Below are 14537 nucleotides of genomic sequence, written 5' to 3'. Positions count from 1 at the left end.
ATGGGGTATGGATGTAAAGAATGACCAGGAATCTATCTCAACTTTTTTCCCCTCAAATATCTAAACCATGGTAAGTACAGTGTGGAAAATGAAATTAATCACATTTATTGACAAAGCTGATTTTAGTCTAAAACCTGGTTGAGTGTAGTGTTTTATTCAGAACTAAGATATTCAAGCGAGCCAAGTTTACAAACATGGAAATTCCATCAGCTCTGTGATTTTGACAGTAGTGCCTCACAGCGTAAGTTTAGACATCACAAGATGTTCCTTCAGCTGATATCTGACTTACTACTGCCATCTTATGGAATGTTCTAGAACACAGTGACTGCACCTCCTCATTAGTTACAATTAGTTTGACCAAAACTCCAAGTAAAGAAAATCCCCTATTTGATGTGTTTGAAACTTCATCATTGATGAATGTTATTTGTGGACTGAAAAAACAAACTTCAAAACCTAACTCAAGAAAACAAAATGCTGAAGGCCAACCAGTTTGGTTTCAAACTAAATGAAAGGGGGAGACAACTTAGAAGCCCCTTCTAAAGCCAACAATGAGAAACATTCCCACAGCTGTGACCACAGGAAGTAAAGAAATTCAGTGAAAATTACTTTGAGAATCCAAACTTAAGATGACTTGATAAAACAAGACGTGCTTTCTGACACTTTTTGAATGTTTGTCTAGCTGAAATGAGCGTATTAATGAATATTGTATTATATACACAATAAAAAATGCTTTCAATTGTTTCTTAACTTTTCATGTGTTTATAGACAGTTCAATAAAAAGGCTATAAGGGCTCTCAATTCAAAGTATAAGAATAAGCCCAATGTAAACAACAACTCTGAAATCCTGCGTAGGACTTCCAGTAAAAATGCGAAAAATCCAAAGTCCATTTCAAACACAAAGATCGGCAACCCTACAAAACCCAGACACACGCAGTTTAGTCCACAGGCCTTTGGCAGCTATTACAGCAAGGCCTGAGTTGTGGATTTGGCCTTCTCCAATTCCAATGGTCATAAAACTGAATATAAAAACTGCTGTTTCAGTTCCGCTCCTGTAAAAAAACACCTCGAGTGAATCATCGCTCACGTGTCTCAGCTGTCATCAGCCAATCATGGAGAGCAAGGTCAACCAATCTCCTTGTGCCATTGACACTGGTATCATTTTCAAAGTAAGAATGCAAAGGCAGCTTCTCTTCAGGGGCTGTCTTTAAAAGGCCACAAAGGAATCTATCTATCTATCTATCTATCTATCTATCTATCTATCTATCTATCTATCTATCTATCTATCTATCTATCTATCTATCTTTGCAGTCTGTGTAGTGTCAGACTGTGTGATGTCTAAAGTGTTTACATAATAGGCTGCTTTAGAGTGCTTCAGTGCTCAGAGATGTCTGTCAGGATTAGGTGTAATGGCAGTCATTTTTATATGTTTGTGTGTGTGTTTCTGAGTTTGTTTGTGTATTTTATATCCCCGTATAGTTTGTTTCCCTTTGATTGATTGTAAACTTACAGGGATGTAGTACATGAGGAAACCATATAACAGAAATATACTGAGGAACAGTAGTTTCCACCATCTGAATTCTGTGAGAGGCACTATCTTAGTGATAAACGTATTAACCTATAATGTGTGAAATTTTAATTAATTTATTAATTTAATTTTTTTGCACAAGCACTCAGCCGAATTTAAGGGACAAGGAGGAAGTCTGCACTTGTTGCAGATCAACCCACCTCTTTTGTGGAAGGATACATAGTATAATTACAATGTCTGACACCTGAATTCTCACACAGGACAGATCAAATAGTGAAATGATACTGAACTTGGTATGGACTCTTAAGTGACTGTTCGTTTGATAACCTCCCCAGCTTCTGAGGATAATGACTTGGGTAGTTCTGAATGAGGGTGCAGAAAGGACATCAGTCAACCAGAGGCCAAAACGCCTCCTCTCCATAAGGACAGATTTATAACACAACCAATGAAATCATATAGAGAACAGCTTTCTTCAAGTGATGGTGCTGGGAGCTGGGCAGCCAAAACATCTGACCCCAGTGCTCTCTCTGAGAATGGAGCACTGAAATTAGTTTCACATGGAGTTGTAGAATACAAACACGAGTGCATGCAGGTGCACGCGCGCGCACGCACACACACACAGGTAATCTTATCAACATGCATATCAACATGCAGAATATCAACATGCTTAACATTACTGACCCCTGAAAACAGTCACTCAGACATTCAGAGTCATTCAGAGAGAACGAATATAAATAAAAACATCTAGGAAAGTTGAAAGGGCAGCAGGAGAGGAAGGAGAGAGAGAGAGAGAGAGAGAGAGAGAGAGAGAATACATGGGTGAATAAAATCTGTGTGTGCACGAAATAAGTGCACGTTTAGTATATTTAGTATATGTTTCTTTGAGAGGAATGAAGTCATAACTAATTTTCAGTTTTGCCTGCTTCATTATTCAAACTTCATATTTAGTACAGCACATCTATGTTCTTCACAGTACTGTCTTTGTTAGATGCAGAAACTTTCTGTAGTTCAGAACTCTCCAACTTAATGTCAGAGGATCAATGACGACGAAAAAAAAGTATTTAAAGCACACGTGTGTATTTGCCGTCCTAGCGCGTTCCAGCAGGCACTCTCACTGCCCGCTCTGTGAAAACAGCTATGGGTATATGTCATAGTACATGATTTGCACGTATTTGTTTAAGATTCATATTGCCGTTGCCGTTCTCATTAAAACTCCTGCCTCCAAACTTTGCAGGTCTACAGTGGTTCCCGTCAAAATCTTTATTTTACATCAGTACTTCATTTGAGAAACAACTTTCTGTTCCCGCCTCGCAAAGTACACATTTACTGATTGATAGAACGCTGTTGCTTCGAAACGGTGCTCGTTTTTCACATTTTACTTTAGCAGTCAGCTATTAGCGCACGTTGCTGTGGCGATTGTGTCACTCTGGGAGAATGAAAAAATGTGCCGTTTTTCTGTAGTGCTGGCTGGCCTTCCGTCCCTCTTTGGGCTTAATGCAGGGGTATTTAAGCATAGTAGTGCAGTGATTTACGAACTTCTCACAGCACAGTATATTAAAAACGGCCCAGCCTGCCAATTTGTAGGGGTGTTGCAGGTGTCGCCGCGAGGGTGTGAGGTGAGCTGGAACAGCTCAATGGCCCCATTATGAACTTAACACGTGCAGCTCGGGATACAAACACCCTGGAGAGTTTGACTGTCAGTTTCTCTCTCTCCCTCTCGATCTTTTCTTTTTCTGAATTACATCCACATAAAATAATATAAAAATCTTTATTTTGCCTCAGCGCGCACACATATGGTATGTGAACACTTTAGTACTTACATATCATGCACAAATGCACGTACGCGCGCGGGCGCGCACACACACACACACACACACACACACACACACACACACACACAGAGTAAGTCAAGCATAAACTTAATATGATCAGAAAAAGCAGCTGAGGTTTAGATGTTTAGTCAGGTGTCAATTTGAAAATGAAAATATAAACATCCCTCTGCTGGAAGAGTGAAATCATAGACTGTGTTCCTATTCCAACTTCCTCTTGTTGTTAAACATGTCCAAAATATTTAGAGTTAGTTTTGGCCAGAGAGGTAGACACTAATATGACATAAGAAACACATGTTGCTCTGTGCAGTGTAGGACTTCTGTATTGTGTCAATATTCTGTGGTAAAACTACAAGTCTAAGAGAAATTCATTTGTGGCTACATTAAGCTGTACATAAGAAATGTCTTCATTTGTTAAGGTATAAATGAAAGGTGCAACCTACAGTCTGGACATCATTACTCAAGTGATTATACCTCCAATTGGAAAAAAAAAATACTCAGAGGTCAAAAGCTAGGAAAGAGATAGAAAAAGTAAGGAAAGAAATAAGAACAAGTAAAAAAAAAAAATAGTAGATGAGGGAAAGAGAAATGGTAAGAGGTTGTAGAGATGGAGATGATCTTAAACAAGAGGGAACTGAAAGAGAAGTGGAGAGAGAGAAAGAGAGTGGACTGAGGGACAGATATGAAAAACTCACAAATAGAGAGGGACAGAGGGAGAAAAAAACACGAGAGAGGAGCAACAGGATCAAGTCGAGGAGGGAGAGGGGGAGAGAGGGAGAAGTCAAGAATGAGAGAGTGTGAAGTAGGAGACTTTTGAAAACATTCCAGCTGTATGTGTGCAATATATTAAACCCAAGGACTCTCAGTCTTCTGGGAAGAGCACTGGGGTGGACAGATGGACAGATGGATGAACAAAGGTATGGGTGAATGGAAGGATAAACGGATAGATAGATAGACTGGAGCAAATGGCCTTGTGGTCTACAGCCAGTATATCACAGTTTTCGTTTGCCTGCACTAATTCTTACCATCCCTGTCCTTACCATCCTGTTCATCTATGTGAAAAATGATCTTTGATTTCTTTTTTCTTTTTTTTTTGGGCGTTCACCAGGGACAGCCCCGGAAGAGGTGAAGATCGTATCAGTCATCTGTAAGACAGGACCGCAGCTATGGGCACAGCGGAACACTAAAGCAAGGCCACCAAACATGTTCGTCTCAGGGTGATTAATGGTTGACCACCCAGCCCTTATTCAGACAATATTTTTCACAGGAACTTGTCATCTGAAGATTTCTGGAAGTGTAACAGAGGATGACACATGATGAGGGAGGGAGAACACTCACTGGGTCTGTCTGGCCACATGGTCATGTTCAGCTTACCGAGTGATTCTTATAGTTTTTCTCTCCCTTTATACCAGGGAATCTCTGTATCCCACTGTGCTCTCTTTCTCTCTCTCTCTCTCTCTCTCTCTCTCTCTCTCTCTTTCTCTCTCTCAGACAGAATGTTCTTTTCCTCCCTGTCTGTCTCTGATCATAGTCTCATTACAAATGAAAACAACATGAACATTTTCCTTACATCTGCTAATCTTAGGTAGTTGTTTTATTAAATGTTGTGATTTTTAATGTGAAATGACATTTGACTAGAGGAGGTCATTCACCATTAGCCGGTTAGCATTTAGGACCTATTACTATGTCAGACTTTTGAAGTCCGAGCTTCAGATGACGAACCCGTTAAGGCCAATTTACGCTCATGATAACCAGGTGCCTTAATGTGCTCCAAAGCAGAGACGAAAGAAGAACAGGGTCTTACCATACACCAGCTCAGGTCCTCTAAACTCACCCTAATCCCACCACCTGCCAATTTCTATTCTTATTCTTTCTGTTTAATCAAGCCATCTAGCCATCTGGACAGCTAGAGACAATACAAAGGCTAAAGCTGAAACACGGCACCCTCTAAGCATGAGGAAAAAGTCCAAATGTCTCTGAAGACCAACCTGGGAGTATGAAGAAAAAAATCGAAGTGTTTCTGTGGAGCACACTGTGAGTGTTAGCAAGAAGTCTGAATGTCTCTACTGGCCACCCTGTGAGTATGTGAGTATGAAGACAAAGTTGTGGAGGTGGAGGTGCTTGTGAGTATGAGGAAGCTGATATGACTGCATCTCAACATAACTGGGATGTTGTGACAAAACAGTTGAAGGATTCACAGTGTCTTCACTCTGTTCCACCTGAACGCAACAACCTCAAGTTGGAAAACAATCTTGAAGTTTGTTAATACGCTGTGTTTTTTTTATTTTACGTTTTCTTTTACTCACACAGAGAAACACAGAACTTGATACTTGGCTTGACATTCTATAAAAAGCTTGGAAAGTGAAAAATCTGTTGCACACATTTAAAGACTGTATTCTCCTTGAACATAAAAACCTACTTCGGATCATTTTTAGAATATGTGTGTTGTAGATCAGCACATCATTCACATGAAACCCCAAAAGACAGATTTGGTCCACATCCAATCCACTGACAGTAACTGGATTCGTACGGATCTTCTCTCACATCAGTTAAAAATCAGCTACTTTGTGCTGTCATCTTGAAATAAAAGGGTGATACGTTATTTGACTAGCATTTTAATGAGCAGTGTTTACGTCAAATCGGAAGTACAGAATAGTTTTTAAGCACATTCTTGTCAATTCAAGAAACATGTCATTCAACAGTTCTCAGCACATTACACCACAGAGATTACTAACAAGCAAGAGCCTTTTTTTTAAAATAAGTGCAGCTGCAATGGATTTGACAGAAGCATCTTGTGCAACCTAACAAAGGGTAAGTGATGATGATGTTGATGACTAATTTGTCAGTTAGAGAATGTATCTTATATAAATGTTAGCATGGCTTTAACAAAGAGTGTGTGTTAGACAAGGAGAGAAAGTCATCACACTAAGAGGGCACAACACAAACAGGTGCCAGGTTGAGGTCTCACAATGCATTAGATACCAGATAACTCTTCTCATTAGATATCTTTTGCCTGCTGTTGCTTCCCTTTGGGAGATGTTGGCCCAAGATGCTCAGTAGTGGCCGGGCGTACCATTGTCAGATAAATACATGAATGAAACATACTGCAGTGTACCACTTCATCTATCTGTATCTCCCTCGCTTTTTCTTCTGAAACAACATTTTATGCTGAGCGAGGAGCTCTTATCCAAAAAGATAATTACAAGGGGAGTCCTGCTTTTTAAACTCTTTAAGTGCTTTGTGTTTAGGAGTCTCTGATGCAAGCCAGACTAAGCCTTTCTTAATCTCTCCAACAAGGTTTCACTTAAGACTCTTTCACTTTAGTCCAGAGCACAGAGAACTGAGGAACAGCAGACTGGGGGAGGAGAGTGAGAAGATGCTTTGAAACAAGAGGAGAGGGAAGGGGGTTGGGGTGTGTGTGTATGTGGGGGGGTCAGGTTGATGAATTAAGCCATAAAGTGTCACCACAGGAGCCTTGCAGTACCCAAATGGGACCAATTACAGCTCAAAACGTTCTCACTGGGACCTGTGTGTTTCTTAGGTACCAACGGGGGTAGGCTGAAGATGGAGGGGAATGAGAAAATAGAAGGAAGAGAGAGAAAGAAAGTGAAAGAGAGGAGGAAAACAGAAATGAGTTAGAGGAAAAAAGAAAAAAAAAGAAACAATTTCTAAAAATGGACAAAGATATATGTCAGGAATAGGGAAGTGCATAAATGAGAGAGAATTCGTTTTGTATGATTTTATTGGCCAAATGTGTTAAACATTCATGCAAAAAAAGAACAAAATCTGTATAGAACTGAGCTGAATTTGGAGACAGGGAGAGAGCGAAAGAGAGAGAGAGAGAGAAAGAAAGAAAGACAGAGAGATAGAAAGAAAGAAAGAAAGAAAGAAAGAAAGAAAGAAAGAAAGAAAGAAAGAAAGAAAGAAGGCAAGATAGGGTTAAATTTCTGCGGTAAAATTCCCCCTGGTAGACCTTGAGAGATTCCGTGTTTATTTGGATTGAAATCTCCTTCATGTAGCACTGCCAATTATCAGTGGAGAGGGCTGATGGGCTTGTTATGAATTCCACCCTCTTTTCTTCTCTTTTTCCCAATTTCCTGGACTCAGGGGCCCATGACAGACAGCACAGAGCAAGTTTTTCTTTCTTTGCTTTCTTCCCCTCTCTTTCACTTACTAATTCTCTCTCGTTCTCTCTTTCCAACTTAACCTTTCCAAAGAGCTCACTGCCAGTGACCTCACCACAGTTTAGCAATCAGAACAAGACATATAATAGCCAAACACGTTCGGCTCCTATTACAGGACACGTACACGGCCAGACCAGATAAAGTGATTATCTCGCTAATTTGTTTTAGCTGTGGCCTCTCCAGGTGTGTCTTGAGGCGGCCATTGACCTGGTTCAGGCTAACAGGCTAAGCTCAGCTGACACAGGACGGGGGTGAAGGGTGTATATAGCACATCTCAATTATCCAGGCTTTTCCAATGAGTTCCCCTCTGCCAAAATAAAGCAACCTCTACAAACAGCACTGAATTACACACTGTGAGTCTGTCTAAAGAATACAAACACTACCAATGGGGCTGGATGAATGAATGGAATAGGCTTGCACAAATGAACGTACTGATGGATGGATGCATGGATGGATGGATGGATGGAAAGCTGAGTGAATGAGTGCATGGATGGGAGAGACAGATTTTACCGGTTTGAGCAGAACCAGAATTAAAAAATCCTATCCAAGAACCAGGGCAGTAGATGTTTTACGCAAAGTTAATGAATGATGTTTTAATAGGATTTAGGAGGGGGAAACTTTAAGGGCTTGTGACAGGTTTAGGTAGTTAACCCTCAGGGATTCAGTATCACAGTCTTTCTGCAGGTAGATGGGAGATATGGGAGCTGTTGAATGCCTGACTTGAGATAAAATAGAACTGGTCACATGTGAGTGTATGTGAAGCAAAGTCACTCAAAAGAGATTTAACAAAAAGCCATTAAAAACTGTTTCTGTGACAGGTTTTTTTTTTGTTTTGTTTGTTTTTTTTACATTGCTTCAACCTATCAGACCTTCATGGTGACCCCCACAATGAAAAACTGGCTGCCAAATGCTAGTGCATCAAAGAAGGGACAGACTGGTAGCAAGACACAGATATTGCAATTCTGATGACTTGAAAACTTGTATACTCCTTCTAAAACCGGAGTAATTCTGAAGTAAGTGGAAACGATATTTTCACATGCTACACATATTTATTCAGTAATAATTGCTTATGTCTACCTCGTTTTGGCTCTTAAATATGTGAGTATCTAAACTTTAGATAACAAAGAAAGGAGCATATAAAAATGTAATTCTAATGACTTAAAAAATTCTAGACCGTTGATTTTTCAGGTGCTGCTGAAGAGTGGGGAAGAGAGCAGCCAAAAAAAGAGTGTCAGCTAAATAGAGTTTATCACAAACCTAAGTAAGACATCAACCTGGGATAGGCTGCAATATCTCAGCCACGTTTCACACAAGACAAAACAACCAATTTTACACTGTAGTGGCTGGGCTGTAAGTCACTGTGATACATGCTACTAACATGTGTATGTTCTGTTACTGGTTCCCAATGGTCTGCATCTTCCCTATGTTGTGCCTCATCGTTAGTTATATTATGTAGTACTGTTTTCATAGCTGCCACCCATGGATAAAAAGTTTGATGAGTATCTACAATATGAGAATGAAAAATGATCTCTGTTTTTTTCTGTTTAACTCTATAAGCCAATAATGATCAGAAGAATATTTTGAGTAATATAGTGACAATATAGTGACAAAAAGCAACATTTAAAATGACATACAAAATAGTTTTCACATTTATTTAAGCTATTTATATGAGCTATAAGCTATTTAAGCTATTTATTTGAGCCATAAGCTATTTATCTTTTATTCTTTTTTTCCTAGATCTGGATGGTGTCAGGTTAGGAGAGCACAAAAAGAGGGCTTCAATCCGCACAGCCTGCACCCAACTGTTAAACATGGTAATGGATCTATTATGGTATGGACTGCCACCTTGTGGGAATCACTGGGTTTGATTATTAGCCTGCAAGGTAGATCTATCACTAGGAGACATGAAGACATTTTAGGCCACCAAGCTCAACTGGGGAATAAACGTTGTGCCTTCAAGATGTTCCTGTATTCCATGGCAACAACACTGCTTTGCAAACTGTAAAATGGAATCAAGAGTGGATGAAGTCGGACCACTTCCACGGCCTCCCCGGTCAGCTGGCCCAAAGAACAACCAAATGAAGCCAAAAATCCTCTGTGGCCTTTCCAGTAACCTAATTGCACACCTATTACAGGACGTTCTGGGCACGGTCCATTTCGATCTCCTTCATTTCTCTAAAACCCAACTCGAAGTATGGCACAGTGTCCCTCTAAAAGCAGTCTAAATCTTGTCTAGCAGTACTCTAACACAGACTAAGGCTGTTCTAAAGGCAAAAGGTCGTCCGTTTGATAGTCATGATGGGGTACATCTGTAAGAATCTTTTTTTTTTTGGGGTTCCCATTATTTTGACTTCTCCCTGTACACACACACACACACACACACATATATATATATATATATAAAACACATACAATGTAATGTCAGTATAGGGGAGTTTTCAGATATCATAATGATAAATGTGCAGTCATCATTCCTGTTGTTTAACAAGTTCTAGCATGTAAAGATAAACTTGGTGAGCGTTTGTAATGTACAGACAGTGGTGTATATTGGAGACCAATGCCTGGATGGGCTTGGCATGTGCCCAATGTCACAGACTCATGTTGTCCTCTAAATTAGTATGTTTTAAATTCACCTTGAAATATAATGGAAAATATGCTTCATGGTCTCATGGGAACCTATTTCACAGACCTTTGGGCTACTTACTGAACCATCAATCTACAAAAACAACTCTTTGAAGAGAGTCAGACCTGTCACATTACATTCTGACAAGACTGAGAAATTGGAATCATCTCCATTCAAATAATACTGACTTAGTATTTCAGCCACTTTGTAGTGTGGAACAGTTATTTCAAAGTAACTTATAAAAGCCCTCCAATTACACTGCTTCATTTCCAAACCAATCTATTACCAGCTGATTCCATTCGCTCTCAAATGCAGGAAATGAGAGGATATAGCTACTTGATCCGACAGCTTGGTTAAATACGATTTATCCATTAAAGTCTGTGTGTGTGTGTGTGTGTGTGTGTGTGTGTGTGTGTGTTTTTCCTAAGGTCTTTAGTTTCCACAGAATGGATTCCTGTCATACTTGAGAACCGTTGCATCGCTAGGCACAGAGACGATGATTTATCTCTGTCTCAGAGCAGGGGCAGACAGGCTACTGCGGCTAAACGCACCCTCTCGTCAGTAAAATATGATTTACAAAAGCATGTCCGAGGGTCATATTCAACGGAAAATGGGAAACGTCCTAAGCTTGTGAATATGTTGTGCTGGACTCCATTAACGTGTCGAGAACTTCTCGTTTGCCAGTGCTATTCACTTTTCTCTGTAAAAAAAAAAAAAAAAGATTGTTTTGTGGTAGTATAGCAGCCCTCCAGAAAATGACACAGCATGGAGGAAAAACCTGTAAAATAACAGCAGCTCAGAGTCAAACCTAACCCTCGTTGTATTTTGTCACTGATATTATTGACTGGATCAAACAAAGAGAGCCCAACATCCAGCAGCTTCACCCACGTAACTAACAACGAACAGTTCCCTAGACTCTTTAAGTGCTCCAAGAGCTTACTGTTCATGTCTCTCTCTCTCTCTCTCTCTCTCTCTCTCACACACACACACACGCACGCACACACACACACACACTTAAACACACACACGCACACGCACACACACACAAACACACACGCACACACACACGCACACTCATATGCATGTTCTGTGTCCTGCATGCCACATAGAGAGTACATCTTTATAAGCAAAATACAAACTGATGTATAGAAAATATATTAATATGATATACAGGAACATTATACAATAATAAAATCTTTCCACATCACATATGTTTGGACAAACTCACTTCCTTTCTTGCACATAGCCACTTGTTTTTCATGGACATGAGCATTTTTAAAGGATACAAGGCCCAAAGATAATGTGCTTAATTCTTCTCTGGCGTGATCTTAGCAATAACAGCATTGAAGGTTGTAGACATCTTGACAGGAGGAATGTTCATGGGTAAATCTCCATTAGCCCTCTGTGATTCCTCTGCCCCGTTATGAAAAGCAGTGCACATGTCTGACACATAAATCAGTACAGTACACAAAACAGCAGACACGGAGAATGGTCTATGCACGATACCAATGAAAAAGCCAGATACAAGGCTCTCATTTTGCCAGTCAGGCCCACATTGATTTGCTGTGCCCTCTTAAAGAGGCAGATTTATGACAGCATACTGGTTTCGTTGGGAGAACAAGTATGTATCCTCTGGAGAAGGAAAGATACCAGAGGAGACAGAGAGACAGAAAGGGAGAGAGGCGTAAAGAATTCATTTAAGATTTACTGTGCGTGAGGAGCCCAAATTTTTAGAACCACACGCCATGTCATTTATGAACGCAGGAAAAAGTTGTTACAGAATGGTTGCTTTTTTAGCGGAGGGCTGAGTCTGTCCAGCCCTGTGAATTTCCCACACTACCAGTTGACTGCCATCTGGTATATGACACAGGACATGTGCTGCATCTCAAAGTCATGACCCTGTTTCATTTTCACCGTCGATGCTCACAGTTTGTTCTCGCTCGTTTATTTTCGTTCTATGGTTTTTTGAGATTTTTTGCATCTCTCTGTCCTGCTCCCTGTCTGTCTCTTCCGTGTTCATCTAGCATCTTCTGTCCCAAGAGCTTATCCCATTCCTAATTTAGAAAACCTTTAACTCTTTTTTGTAACACGCTTGTAGGAATGTCAACCCTGCCTCTTCTCCATGTTCACTGTCAAATCTTTGCTATCGACCTCTCTGTTTAATGATCATACAATCACAGACATACCTTCATCTATGCCTTCACCGTTCCAACATGCTGCTTGCTGTCTCAGTGCAAGGCTACATTCCATGATGAAAATACTCAGGCTTACACTCAGTAATATTTGCTAACAGTTTCCTTTTGGCTTGGATTTGTCTCACAGCCTCTTGCTAAGCTGAGCTAACAGTTTAAAAGGTACAAGTAAGCAAATTATCAGCTCACTGGGGGAATGTTGTGGGGAAAGCAGATCCTTGCTGTTACATGGCCAGCTCTAGTTTCCAAACATAATATGACATGCATAATTTGAATCACTCAGCAATGAATGCTGGAAGTCACCAGAGTTCACTTCTGAACTTTTGCCAGTAGAGGGTATGTCATTTGCTGCAATTGAAACAGCTTGGCATAGAACAAACTGAACATTTGTTGAACCAGGGGCTCTCCCCAGCGAATAGTGGGAGCAGGTGTGAGAGAAGACGACATGGAGTGCAGTGATGAGTACTGTATGGTAGATGCTTTAGAAAACCCTGAACCACAACATTAAACACACGTACATACACACAGCATATTGACCTGACCAACCTGCCTGCTGCTCCTGTCAGCCTAAGACGAGTAAATGCTCCACTCATGCTATTCCCAATTCAATAAAACTGCCATTGAGCTGCTATTCAGACAATATTTATGGCTTTTCGCCATGGCTGTATTGTACTGTATGATTGGAATCAGTAGGAGACTTTCCCCATCACACCATGTTGTCTGTAAACGTTACATGTCTCCAGTGAGGGGGTTTTCAACCGGTGGTTCAAAAACCTCTGGGATTTGTTGTGGTACTGAAGGGGGTTCAAGAGATTGTGGTGGAAATGTCAATGTTTGGTTAAATTCAGTGAAAATTTCAATGGGTACATGTGGAAAATAATTTGGACTGAAAGGGTTCAGTTGACGAAAATGGATGGGAGCCCTCGCTCGAGCTAAGATGATTAAATTAACTGTCCATAAACTTTAAATTGTCGTTTCATTTTTTTAGTTCAAGGACCGTCAGGTATCATTATATGTACACATGCATATAGGGGCAGTATGAAAAGAAAGAGAAGCTGTGAAATCCTAAATGTGGCCCAAACTGAGCTATGTACATAATCTCTGTTGAAAACCTGTACGTCTAAGATACTGCATTTCAATGTATTTGAGTGTAGTATTGAACATGGAGTGGTATATATAAGAAGAAAAAAAACAGAAATAAGATATTGAGTTCTATTCCCAAGCACTACTGTTTTCACTCACTGTTCTGCAGCTGATGTATTTTAATAATGTGTGACTGTTAAATTTGTAGAAGTGGAGCCACTTAAAGGAAAAAATCCCCAATTTTTACACTAGTCGTGTTATCGCCCTAAAACAGCTCTGTCAGCAGGAGTATGATTCATTCCACTGGCTCTAATGGTTCATTTTCAACAGTCCAAACATTAGTATCTTTATTGCATGGTAATGGAACTATGAGACGCTGAAACGTGAATTAGCCAGATATAAGAATGCTAATGTTAGAGTGATATTTGTTTGGAAGAATAATTAGGCAGAGACGCAGAGCCAAGGAAAGTGATGTTTTCTCCCAGACTTTGCAGAAATTGTGCACACAGGAGCTATATTGTGCATGTACAATAATAACAGATACTATACCTCATCTAATACAGTAGTTTGCATCTTGTAAGTTAATGATCAAAGCCAGAAGGATACAGCAAATGACCATGTAATGTTTTTAAGTTAAGAATGCAGAGATGCGAAAAAAAAAAAAAAAAAACCCTGATAAACCAGATCTTTAAGGACATCTGTACCACATTTGTTTTCTTCCAAACTACATATTTAAATTAAAATCATCTACGTGTTGTCATAGTTATTTAGCCTCATTTAGATTTCTGTCGCAAATTCTTAAATGTATTGACTGCAGAGCATTACTGACAGATTGTGTCCTTTCAAGTCTTTTTCACCCTCCACACATGCTATTGTTTATAGTTAAACATGTCCAGTTATGAGCAATTTTCAAGTGTGGTATTACAACTTTTGTTACATGTTGTTGCATCATATACAGCATGCCTCTGGTACCATTCACACCATGCGGAGATGCAATGTCTACTGGTCATTTTAGACTATTAAAAGGAAGAAAGAGCAAGAGTTTGGAGAGTGAATACTTTTTAAACTAGATTAACAAAAAAAACAAAAAAAACAAAAAAA

The sequence above is a fragment of the Chanos chanos genome, chromosome 10 (assembly GCF_902362185.1).
Source record: "Chanos chanos chromosome 10, fChaCha1.1, whole genome shotgun sequence".
NCBI lineage: Eukaryota > Metazoa > Chordata > Actinopteri > Gonorynchiformes > Chanidae > Chanos > Chanos chanos.
The sequence above is the reverse complement of the archived record's forward strand: the minus strand, read 5'-3'. Positions refer to the sequence as shown.